Source organism: Mus musculus, chromosome 8 (assembly GCF_000001635.26).
Source record: "Mus musculus strain C57BL/6J chromosome 8, GRCm38.p6 C57BL/6J".
NCBI lineage: Eukaryota > Metazoa > Chordata > Mammalia > Rodentia > Muridae > Mus > Mus musculus.
In genome coordinates this window covers 46,668,451-46,679,643 of record NC_000074.6, presented here as the reverse complement: position 1 = coordinate 46,679,643, position 11,193 = coordinate 46,668,451, and the positions used below count along the sequence as shown (strand labels likewise).

General features: G+C 42.6%; 1 long non-coding RNA gene across 1 annotated transcript; it reads left to right on the top strand.

Moving 5' to 3' along the window:
• Positions 1-645: 645 nt before the first annotated feature.
• Positions 646-10,702, top strand: Gm31111. Its single transcript, XR_378937.3, has 3 exons — positions 646-937; positions 4,616-4,720; positions 8,930-10,702. It is a non-coding gene; the product is annotated as a predicted gene, 31111 (long non-coding RNA).
• Positions 10,703-11,193: the final 491 nt, after the last annotated feature.

The following is an 11,193-nucleotide window of genomic DNA, read 5'->3' as shown; positions in this document are numbered from 1 at the left end:
CCAAACATCTACACTGCAGAGAACGGTTGCAATTACAAATAAATTACCTAGTGAAAAAGAATTTTTTAAATAAAAAGAACCACTTTTGTTTCAAAAACTGTAGCCAAATTGTGAGCTACCATCGAAATTCTGTCATGGCGGCCTCTGCTTTTCTCAGCCCCGCAGACATGGACTGTGTGCTGTGGTCTATGAATACTAAGGAGATGTGGCTGCCTACCAATGCGTGTCACATCCAGGAGACGACATGTGTGCAGATTAGTTTTTGTCAACTTGACACAGACTGGAGTCACCTGGCAAGAGAATCTGCCTCCAACAGACTGGACTATGGACATGTCTGTGGAGCATGTTATTTGTTAACGTTGATGTGTGAGGGCCCAGCCCACTGTGAGAGGTACCATGTCTGGGAAAGTCATCCTAGATTCTATATGTTATAGTTTAAGTGAGAATGCACACACACACACACACACACACACACACACACACATGCCACAGGCGCTCATGTTTGAATATTTGGTCCCCAGTTGGTGGAACTGTTTGGGAAGGATTAGGAGGTGTGGCCTTGTTGAAGTGGGTGTGTCACTGGAGGCAAGCTGAGGTTTCATAAGGCCTTTCCCTGTGACCTCTCTGTCTCCTACTTGCAAATTTGAGATGGGAGTTCACAGCTCTTCCCACTACAGTGTCTTTGTTCTACCATCCAAAATCTAACCCTCAGAAATCATAAGCCCAGTTCAATGCAAATGCTTTCTTTTATAAGTTGCCTTGGCCATGGTGTTTCACTGCAGCACTAGAAGAGTAACTGATGCCGTAGGAGAGCCTGATGAGCAAGCCATGGAAAGTAAGCCAATAGGCAGCATTTCTCCATGGTTCCGGCCGCCATGTTCCTGCTTGAGGTCCTGCTCTGACTTCCCTGAATGATGATGCACTATGACCAGGACAGGTAAGCTAAATAAACCCATCCTCCATTAGATGACGTTGTACAGTGTTTCATCACTCAACGGAAAGTAAGCTATAAAAACATATGACTGTATAGGACCCCCAACCCCTCATGGTGTGTGCATAAATTTTCTTAGCCACTAGATACTTAGATACTTAGAAGATGAGAATTGCCCTCTTTACATGACTATTTAAAAATATATTTTAGTAAGTCAACTTCTGGGAATGTGATAGGGGATTTGCAGAGGGGAAACTGAGAAGGAGGGATAACATTTGAAACGTAAATTAAATAAATAACTCAACTCTGTGGTGGATCACAAAAATAAATAGCGAATGATCTCTGTCCCTGGAATCACATCACCTACTGATTTATACTCTCAATAGCACAATGACCTTCCTCTGTAAGTGAATCAGGAAAAGCCTACTCCAATTTAGCAGAACTCGAAGTTTCAGGGAAATTAAATAAGCTCATTGCTGTCAGCGGAGCTGTCTCAGTTTCTTTTCCACTACTATGATAAGATACCATGACCCAGGTAGCTTGTAAAAGGAAGTGTAAATGGGCCCAGGTTCCAGAGGGTCAGGGTCTATGGCAGCAGATCGAAAGCACAGTGACACACATCTGCAACCACAGCTGAGAGCTCACATTTGACATCTAAGCAGGAGAGAAAGTTCACACAGGGGACGACAAGAGTCTTTCCAAACCTCAAAGCCTCCCTCCAGTGACACGCCCCTCTGACAAGACCACCTCTTCTAGTCCTTCCTAGAAAGTTCCATCAACTTTTTAGGGGTCCAAGTATTCAAACATATGAGTCTATGAGGGTTGTTCTCATTCAAACCACCACAGGAGCATAAGAAATTATATTCAAATAGAAGGATAAGACTGTGTTTCTCTAACTGTAAGTCTGGTTTTTCTTTTCTTCAACTAAAATTTTCACTATCTCAAGTTCATGACATTGTTATTAATCCAAGATTTCAAAGCCCTTTGCCTGCATTACTCAAGGCACTTATAAATCTAATTACAGTTTAGTTCTTTTTCTCTGTTTGTTCCAAAACTAATTTTATGCTGACAACCTTATTTTAGTGTAAAACAGAACAGACTGTGCTTCGGGGACTCCATTTAGCCAACCCTCCAAACTGATCTATACTAACTGTAATCTCAAGAACACTGACGGGAGCCATTGGCCTGTGCAGGTTTTTCTTCACTGTATCAACATCCTTTCTCTTCTCTCGTGAAGGTGTTATTTTTCCAAAGGCCATTGCCATTTTCCTCAAATTCACCACCACCATTTGTGCTTATCATGAACACATGGATAAATGAAGCGCTGTATCAAACAATGCCACAAGTGAAATAACACACCCTCGGTGTTTCTGTAATAAACAATTGAAATTCATGCAAGGGGGAAGAAACTGGCTAAAAAAAAATGCAATTAAATTAGACAACTCAAAATGTGGGCTCAGAGATTCAGCAAGACTAGATTGCCAGTGAGGGCCGGAGAGTCACTGACTCTGCCTATTGTCGCTGCTCTCAAGGAAATCTAGCATGATATTAAAGGTATTGATGGTCTCCAACTCAGAAACTATTTCCTGTGGTGGACTGAGGCACAAAGAGGACTTCTACTGTGCCATGGTAAAATCAGAAAGGCTGCAAACGACCTGACACTCAGCCACGGGAGCACATTGCCATGCTGTGATGCGTCAACTGAATGAAATAGGATGTCACAGTTAACAGAGATGACTTAGACACACCACAAAAGGAAGAAGGTTCATGGGTAGGGGAGAGAGTACCTGGAGATAGAATGCCTACTACGATGTTAAGATAGTTCACATGTCAAATCCCTGCTCCAACTGTCCATGTCGGGGAAAGCCTTGGTCCTCAGAGAGGTGCTAGTGGGAGGTCTTTAAGATAGTGTAGCCTTGAAAGACATTCAGGACCTTCATCCTTACCCTGACCCTGGCCACCTCTTGTTTGGTTTTCTTCCACCATATGTTCCATTGGAATATGTTGTCACATAAGAAAATCCATGAGAAGAGACAGAGGAGAGAGAGAGAGAGAGAGAGAGAGAGAGAGAGAGAGAGATCAACTAGTCATAGACTGGAACTTATAAAATTATGAATCAATATAAATATGTTCTCTTTATGAATAGGTTATCTGAAACATCCGTTATGGTGATAAAATGTGGTGTTGCTTATGTGAATATTGGTACATGAAAATTCAATGACAAAGTATCTGCCTCCAGAGAGAAGCCTGGGATTGATATGCTTAGCAACATGGCTTCTTCTTAGTTTCCCTTTTTATAATGAGGACTGTTCTTATGTATCCCTCGTATATCCTAGAATATGAATTGAAAAATACAAGAACAAAGCAAAGCGCTCAGACTAGTTAAACACAAAAATATAAATACAAATGGCCAAGACCATCCAATCAAGTCCCCAAATACAAACATATTTCAAATTTGTTATTATGAGAGACTTCTGCTCATACACACACACACACACGAGCATATAAAACACAAACACAAGAACACAAGATCTATTGAAGCCCTGTGTCTCAGCATGCAGCCTTACTTGTCATTGGAGGCAGTTTATTAAAATGAGATCACTCTCAAGTAAAGGAGGTGTCTTGTTCTTTCTCTATTGCTGTGCTAAGATACCATGACCAAGACAACTGTGATGGTTTGTATAAGCTTGGGCCAGGGAGTTGTACTTTTAGGAGGTGTGGCCTTGTTGGAGTAGTTGTGTCACTGTGGGCATGGGCTTAAGGTTCTCATCCTATCTGCCTGGAAGCTAGTATTCTGCTAACAGCCTTCAGATGAAGATGTAGAACTCTCAGCTCCTCCTGCATCATACCTACCTAGACACTGCCATGCTTCTGTTTTGATGATAATAGACTGAACTTCTGAACCTGTAGCCAGCCCCAATGAAATACTGTCCTTTATAAAACTTGCATTGATCATGTCACAGCAGTAAAATCCGAACTAAAGACAGCAACTTAAAGAAGAGTTTATTGTTTACAGTTTTAGAGGGTGAGTCCAGGTCCATCATGGTGAGAAGAATGGCAGCAGACAGGCAGGCAGGCATGGTACTGGAGCAGTGCCTGAGAATTTGCATTTCCATCCACAAAGCACAGCACAATGCAGAGGGAGCACATTGAGAATGGTGTGAGCTTCTGAAACTTCCAAGCCCATCTCTATTGACATGCCTCCTCCAATAAGGACACGCCCATTCCAACAAGACTCCGCCTCCTAATCCTTCCTAAACAATTCCATACAACCCTCTGGTGTACACAGTATGGCTGAAGAAGCCTGTTCATTATAATTGGCTGCAGATAAAGGTTGAGTGAGGTGTTCTGCCCTCCAATTCTCTGTTGTGTGGCCAGTCGAACTAAGGAATTACTACCTCCCTGCTTTGAAATCTGTTTCTTTCCAAAGAATTTGGAGCTGAACTGGCCTGGAGCTTAACTGGCCTGTGGTTTATTCATGCTTGGCCAAAGTTAGCATGGAGTGCAGAGAGGAAGGAAATGTATGTCAGATAAGACAAACAATCTGGAAAGCTCTGCAAACCAGGTTTTGCCTACCTCAAGGCAAGTGCTGTCCTGAAAGAGTCCTTGGGTGTGGTTGTTGGCAGCAGGTACTGGACATCTGATTACCTGGGAAATAAGTAATCTATCTTATCTGATTCCCAGGAAATCTACAATAGGACTTTTTCTTTCCTGGTTCCAGAGAATGGCTGAGAAGACCTTTCAGCAGTTTCAAATGCAAGAACCAGATATCACCCGTTGTTATTGAGAGTAAGTAACACAGATGTTTCTGTGTTAAGTAACACATCCTTTCAACTTTCCTAATTTCAAAAGCACAAGCCTTTAAAATTGTCCATAAAAAGATAAATAATTAGCAAGGTGATGATACAAGAAATAGTCGTGAGCATGTTTTCCCATCAGACTCTTGGATGATCTTTCATATTTTGCTATTTATACTGTAGTCAAAATCTTTTTTAGGACTTTTCTCATCATATTATATTGCCAAACAAACGACGACATAGGCAGAGGTCTGTGATGCTTGAAGCACTGAAGTTTCCTAGTTAGTAGGAAACTTTTCTTTCTTTCTTTCTTTCTTTTTTTTTTTTCCTTTCTGAGACAGGGTTTCTCTGTGTAGCCTTGGCTGTTCTGGAACTCACTCTGTAGACCAGGCTGGCCTTGAACTCAGAGATCTGCCTGTCTCTGCCTCCCAAGTGCTGGGATTAAAAGTGAGTGCCACCATGCCCGGCTAGAGCACTTTTCAAATTTAAGTACCTGGCCATACCCCACTGTCAGCCTCAACTCCTTCACTAGTTTTCCAGGATAAAGCATATTTCTTTGGAAAGGACACCAGATCCCTTATGACCAGAGACCAGAGAACATCTGCTGCCTACCTGCAACCCTCATCACCACCTGTACACCTGCTACTCCACCTACAACCCTCATCACCACCTGTACACCTGCTACTCCACCTACAACCCTCATCACCACCTGTACACCTGCTACTCCACCTACAACCCTCATCACCACCTGTACACCTGCTACTCCACCTACAACCCTCATCACCACCTGTACACCTGCTACTCCACTTACAACCCTCATCACCACCTGTACACCTGCTACTCCACCTAAAACCCTCAACACCACCTGTAACTACCCTTTCTCTGTCTCTTCAGAACAATGCCCTGTTTCTTGGAGACACTCTGCCCTTCCTCCACTCTTATCTTGAGGCAAGCTGTTTGTTTTCTATAATGCCCCCTCTGATGACTCTAGCTTGTGTCAAAGTTGACATAATATTAACCAGCACACATTTAGGGTAGGTCTTTCTGCCTCAATAGACCAGTCTAGAAAGTCTCTCACAGTTGCGCTAAGAAGGTTGTTTTCCTGGTGATTCTGAATCTTATCAAATTGGCAATCAATTAAGTGTCACATCTTTCCCACGTCCCCTTTCTCAGTTCAAGGTCATACAGATCCAAACATATGACAGAACTTAACCTTTTGCCAACATTCATATTATCTAAATAATGAGTTTAAAAAACACACCAAGAAATAGTTTCCATAAGATGTGTTCTATTCTTCTATTTGGACAAGTGTGTCCCAGTCACCACCTATATGGCTGAAACTGAACTTGGAATTCTCAGTCTCCTTGGTACCTGCTCTAGAACATGGCAATAGGCAGAAAACCAGCTCCCCGCCCCCCCCCATCTCTTCTGTCCCCTCCCTGCCATTCATGCCATGATAGCTCTATGCAAACACCCTAGGTCTCGTCCAAGCTCTACCCACACATCCTGATGCCCTTTAGATATCAGCACCCTGGCAGATTTTGGACAATCACAGTGTACCCTGTGAAGAGGAACCCAGAAGCCCAGGCAATTTAGATAGAGTACTGAATGGGTCAGAAGAGACTGAACTACAGAAGGAAGAAGCATGAAGACTGGAGGGCCAGACATTCAGTTTTTAAAAATGGGGGATACAGAATAGGGTTCTCCTACCCTGAGTCTCTAGCACCACAGAATATATTTTTGGCTCAGCTTTAATTTTCCATTTCAGCCATAGTGAATGGACAGTTTCCTTGGAGCTCAGACACCCCCCCCACACACACGCTATCAACATCCCTACTCAAGCCAAACTTTCTGCCTAGGAGCTGAACCCAACGTTGTAGGAGTATGCTTGCTCTCAATAACAGCCCAGAAATGTGGGGAAGTTAGAATGTCAGAAAGAAATCTACCAGCATGGGATAGCAAAGGATCATGGGTACTTTTCCTTGTTGGTCATGTCACACTTCCTGCTTTCGTCCTCCTGATGTTAATTCCCCAATAAACAACCAGTTCCGAGTGTTCACTTCAAGCTCTGTTTTAGAACCCCTAAGAATAAACGGGAAGAGTTGGTCCCCACGGCCTCATCAATTTGAGTTCTTCCCTGCGACTACTTGAAAGGCTTGGGAGATATGGCCTTCTTAGAGGAAGTGTGTCACTTGGAGTGGGCTTTGGGATTTCAAAATCCCAGGCACTTCCCAGGGTCTCACTCTTCCTACTGCCCTCGGGTCCATTTGTAGGGCTCACAGCTACTTCTGTTACACCAAAATCAATGATTTTCTTTATAAAAGTTACCACAGTCATGGAGTCTCCTCACAGCACTAGAACAGAGACTAGGACAAGACCTTTGGTTATTTCCCCCATCTTTGATCTAATTTCCTTTTTTATAGATCCTCACTTTCAAAAGTGAGTTCCAGGGCAGCCAGGGCTATACAGAGAAACCCTGTCTTGAAAAAAAAAAAGCAAAAAACAAACAAACAAACAATTTTCTGAATGATCATTGCCTGCCTGCTCATGAAATACACACATGGATCAGAAGCCAGGTGGAAAGAGAAGCTGTTACTAATTTTGATATCAGAAATTCTAATAAAGGCTCATCTAGACCCTTGTTACTCTTCACCTCATCTGATGACAGGTACAGCAGATTTCTCTAGACAGTCCATGTTTCAAAATTTTGACCTGATATTTTTGAATGACTGATAACGTTATTATCAGTTGGACCTTTGTCAGCATTTAAGCGTCGTAAAATACAGTGACCACGAAAGGGGAGACAGAAGAGGGTCCTGAGGACTCTACCCCAGACTCCGGTTCTATGTGAGTGGATCCATCACTCCTGACCCGGAGATGAATCTGGTCATTTAATATTTATTTCCACACTGTAAAACCTCAAGACAGAATGGTGTCAGAAAGTGGCTCAACCAGGAGTAAATCATGTGTCTCAATGTTGGGAGAAATCTTAGACTAACCCATCAATCAACAGATGAGAAGCAACCAACCCTGCCATAGAGTTATAGACTAAGGTAATCTATAGAACAATAAATGTGGGAAACCCAATGCTAAAACTTTCAGGTATATCATAAGCATTTGTCATTTAATAGTACCTTAGTGTTTAATGTAAAATAAGGGGCTATTTTTTGTTATGGACATGAAAGGTTAGAGTTTATTTTATTATCTATGGCTCCCCCTCGTGGTGGAGAGAGGATGCACAGCCAGGCGGGCATGAGAGCCTGTGCCTGACAGCTAGTTGTCATATATCATAATCAATAACTTTATATACCTAGACATTAGAGTGTTGTCTCTACAGTACAGAGTTATCTCTATGTACAGAGTTGTTAAAATGTGTTTTGAACATATTCCAAATTATTCAATGAGTATTTATTGAAATTAATCATGTTAACTATGAACATCAGGCCAGGACATTTGTGTGCAGAGATCAGCAAGGCAGGGTCTTGGATGGAAGACAGTCACATTATTTCCCAAGAATGACCCAAAATCATATATATATATATTATATTATATGTATTAAATATACAATATATATGTATTACATATACATCTGTATATTGATACATAATATGATATAAAGTATGTTGTAGCCTTTTTAGTTCTGCTCTTTTCTACCCCTGCACCCCAGTTGGCAAAGTTTCAAAAGTTCAGACTAGAAGCAGTAACTCCTGCCCACAACCCTACCTCTTTTTTTTTTAGTTTTTTTAAATTTATTTTTATTAGATATTTTCTTTAAATACATTTCAAATGCTATCCCAGAAGTTCCCTATACCCTCCCTCTGCCCTGCTCCCCTACCCACCTACTCCTGCTTCTTGGCCCTGGCATTCCCCTGTACTGAGTCATATAAAGTTTGCAGCACCAATGAGCCTCTCTTCCCTGTGATGGCCTACTAGGCCATCTTCTGCTACATATGCAGATAGAGATATGAGCTCTGGGGGTACTGGTTAGTTCATATTCACAACCCTACCTCTTAAGAGGCAGGAGCAGGTGGGTTTAGAGTTCAAGGCCAACCTGGACTTCATAGTAAGTTTTCAAGACAGCTTGGGCTACACAGTTAGATACTATCTCAAAGCATTTTATTTTATTTTATTTTATTTTATTTTATTTTATTTTAAGGAAAGAGTATGTGGTTTCAGGACACTCCATTCTTTCTTATTACAGGTAAATCAATACCGTGCCTGTCACAGCTTCTTCCCCGCCCTCCTCCTTTTGGATGCAACGGCTGTTCTCTCTCAGTTTGTGGGGAGTTACTCCAGAGCCTCCTCCTCCAGGGTACCAAATCTCGGGCTGGCTTGGTTCCTTACATAGAATGTCATGGCATTGCCCAGGACCTTGGGATAGCCTCCAGATACTTCAAATCATCTCTCCATTGCGTTTGTGTTCCTTACACCTGTACAGAGTCAGTGCTGTGTGAGTCATTGTTGTATGCTTAGAGAATGGTGCCAGGTTTTTTTTTTTTAAAGCCTATGCATGTTCAGTGCAGATGCAACTTCTACTTTCAAATATGTTGACTGTGATACAAACTGAATCTTGGAACTCAGCATGTGAAAATACAGAAGATCCCCTGCACCCTAAAAAGAATAGTGTCTCTATCAAACATACCCTCTCATGCCTGAGGTCAGTCTGAGATGATAAGATGTAATACTCACTGGAAAATTGTACCATACCCTCCAAAAGTCGTTAAATTTACTCTGTGAAGAACCAGAAATGCACAACCACATAACAGAGGCAAATGACTTCATTTTATTATTCATGTATTCCTAAGATCCTGCAATACCGTCAACTTCTCCATTTGCTGATATCCGTGTAGTAACAATAATATCATTAATATCATCAAACCCAAGAGACATTAGGAAGGAAATGCTAACCCAGGGATGCTTGGGTTGGTCCCATATAAAACAGCGAAAGGTGTAAACTTTCAGGGGCTGGAGAGGTGGCTCAGCAGTTAAGAGTACTTGTTGCTTGTGACCACTTGTAACTCCAGATCCAGGGGACTGGACTCCCTCTTCTAGCTTCTATGAGCAGGAATTCTTGTAGTTTACATACCTGCATACAGCAGTTATTCACATAAATAAATCTTAGAAGGGTGGTGGAGAGGGAGAAGAGCAAATGTTCACAATGCCCAAAGCCAGAGAAACTGTTTGGAAGTATGATAACGAGGGAAGGACTACAAGACTATCTAGGAGACAAAGTTGTGAGGAGAAAATGGATGGAGCAGGTGAGCTTTGCAGGTCCCATACAACACAGAAAACAAAGAGGAGCTGGGCTTAGCTGAACGTATCAACACAGTATTAACAGTAAACCTCCCACCCAAGTACTGCCAGACTCAGACGTCCTTAGCTTCTACTCTATTTTGATTCTGTTGCTATGGCAAATGCCATAACCAAAAGCCACTTAGGGAAAAAGTGTTTTATTTTCCTGTGAACCCGAAGCCAGGATTGCTTGTTATTTTACACAGCATTCCCTCAGATCAGGGAACCCACTCAGAGCCAAGGCAGTGCAACAGAAACCACAACAGATCACTGCTTCCTGGCTCACAGGTTCACCTTTGGTTAGATAAGGGCTTACTTAGTAAGGGCTTCCTTACACAGTCCACCTGCATAGGGATTGATGCTGCCCACAGTGGGCTGAACTCTCCCATCTTAAATAACAATCAAGATAAATACCTCACAGACATGCTCTTAGGGCAATCTGACCTGAGTGGCCTCAGTCAAGGCTCCTTTCTCAAATGACTCCAGGCTGTGTCAAGCTGACAGTTGAAGTTTACAAGGACAGCTGAGATCAGGTAAAATTGGCCATTTTCAGTGTGGCATAGCCACAGACATAATAATAAGTTAATGGAAGCACTTGTGTAGTCTACCTTCCCCCAGCCTGAAACCTGTTTGCTCAGGGGTGGAGCTTGCCGCTCAATCGTTCTGCCACGCCCACAGCTGGAACCTGCCACTTTGCTGTTCTGGAGCCATACGAGTGGTCACCCTGCTACTGGACTCCAAGATTATTTGGCGGGAATCGGGCCCCCTTCCCCTGCTTCATAACTGCATGCAGAATAATAAAATTGAGCTTTGATCAGGATGACTGTCTTAGCTCCGTCTTCATCTCGAACAGCCCGGCCCCTCTTTTCTTCCAGGTTTCCAAAATGCCTTTCCAGGCTAGAACCCAGACATGTGATCTGCTGGCCAGACACAACACACTTGCATCTCCCAGGCATGCTGAAAAGGAAGAATGTTTTGATTCCAGCAGCTTTGGTTAGGAGGATGAAAATAATGTGGAGCCTTTTAAGAAGAAACTAACTGAAAAGAAAGAAGACAAAACTCAAGATTATATCTAATTTGGAATCATTTAGATAGTGACAACCAAGGCCTGGAGATGTACCTCCATGGGGGAGCCCTTGCCTGGCGCACACACAAGGCCTCCTTTGACTCTTA